This window comes from Orycteropus afer, unplaced genomic scaffold, assembly GCF_000298275.1.
Source record: "Orycteropus afer afer isolate SDZICR_OR568_19922 unplaced genomic scaffold, OryAfe1.0 scaffold00064, whole genome shotgun sequence".
Lineage (NCBI taxonomy): Eukaryota > Metazoa > Chordata > Mammalia > Tubulidentata > Orycteropodidae > Orycteropus > Orycteropus afer.
Genome location: NW_006921651.1, coordinates 12,030,859 through 12,032,950, shown reverse-complemented (window position 1 = coordinate 12,032,950; position 2,092 = coordinate 12,030,859).

Genomic DNA, 2,092 nt, shown 5'->3' with positions numbered 1-2,092 from the left:
CAGACGCGTTGCTAGAGCGTGGGTGGGAGGAGTCGCATAGCGTCTGACGTCATCCAGATGCATCGGGTCACTGGCTCATGGTAATTGCTGACAGCTCTTCAGCCAATAGAAAATAGGATTCTTACAGCTCTCGAAGTCTGTCTTAATCCTTGTTTTGTTCTTAGGGCCAGAAGAGGCGCTGCCTCGGTCGTCTGGTAAACTGCCAAATTGGCGAAGGCGCCCTTTTCCCTTTTGTCCGCTAGATGACAGTAGGAGCTCGGCAAACCGACTAGTGCGGAGGCGTCCCACGCGAGCTTTGAGCCCTAGAGGATTGAGCTCTTCCTTGATATAGGCGAAACCCCCAGAGGCCAAACCTGGAATTGAAATTTTTTTCACTCCGTTTAAAAAGGGTAAGAAACCATTACTGTGGAAGGCCCAGGGAAGAAAGTAAATACATGGTCACAGACTTAAAAAAAAAAAAAAATCCCATTTAATTATAGTATATTTTGGAAAGGACATTAAAAACAACGTTCAGCTTTTGAAATTTTAACCTTGAGAAGTAACAGTAAATATATTAACCAAATCATTAGATATGGACTGCATATTGTTGGTGAAAATGTAGTGAGAGGAAGATAAGAAATAAGAAAATGAGGTAGAGAAGAAAGAGAGGAAAGAGTAAATCGATTTTCCAGGCGATGGAGAGAAAATCAGATTCAGAGATGGAATTTGCCAAGGATGGAGAAGAAAACTTACCAGAATTTTTGATTCTAGTCATCCTAATGGAGGTGAAGTGGTATGTCATTGTGGTTTCAATTTGCATTTCCCTGACAACTAATGACTAGAAGCTCTGGTGGCGTAGCTCCAAAGGCATTTGACTGCTAAGCAGAAGGCTGATGGTTCAAAGCCCCCAGCCACTACATGGGATAATCTACATCCGTAGTGATACTGCCTAGGGAACCTAAGGAACGGTCGCTATGAGTTAGATCCGACTCAACGCAGTCAGTTTAGTTTTTTTGGTTTAAGGATCACTGTGAGTTGGAATTGACTCTATGGCAGTGGATTTTTATTGGCCAGTTTTATTGTTGATGAAATTCCATGTATTTTCTTTTATTGCTTGTTGGTTTCATAGTTAAGAATCCATTGTGAAATCTAAGGTTATGAAATTTTATCCTATATTTTCTTGTAAGAGTTTTACACTTTCAGCCCTTACATTTAGATTTTTGATCTATTTCGAGTCAACTTTTGTATGTGGTATAGGGTAAAATTCTAATTTCATTCTTTTGCATATGGAAATCCTGCAATTCCTCACAATGTAACAACTCTTTTCTCACTTAGTCCCCATAGTTATCTCTTCCCTGTGTCCTTCCTTCCTGTGCATTCCCGCCCCTTCCCCCACAAACTGTCTCCCTGTGCAAACACTGCCCTTCTGTTCTCCAAAGATTGATCACTCCAAGGAGCATATCTACCTGATATAAGTGTTCACCCCATATACCTGTCTTTTGTTGGGCTGGAAGCCACAGGAGTGAGTTCAGTTCCAGACCTGAAGGGTAACTAGGTCCCATTGTCTTAGGGGTCTCACCAGGCTCTGTTGGACAAGCAAACCTGGTCTTTGTTTATGATTTCAAGTTTTTTTTCCATAATTTTTCTCCCACTCCATCCAGGATCTCCTATACCAATCCTCTGAGTAGTTGACAGTGGTAGCTGGGTACCATCTAATTCTTCTGGTCTCATGTTCATATAGGCTGAGGATCGCATGGTCTACCAGTCCCCTTGACTAATGATTTACATGCATTGTTGGTTTTTTTTTTACTCTTCTTTGCTCTGGATGAGGAGAGACCCATTGTTGCATTTAAATGGCTGCTTGCAAGCTTTTAAGACCCCAGCTGCTACTCACCAAAGTATGATATAAAGTCGAGCCTGACTCATAGCGACCCCTTGTTGGGTTTCTGAGACAGTGTCTCTACAGAAGTAGATTGCCCAATTTTCCTTCTGAGGAGTGGCTGGTGGGTTTGAACTGGAAGCCTTCTTGTTAGCAATCAAATGCCTTAGGCACTACGCCACCAGAGTTCCCAAAGTATGATATAGAAAAGTGTTTTTGTTTATTATGTTATGC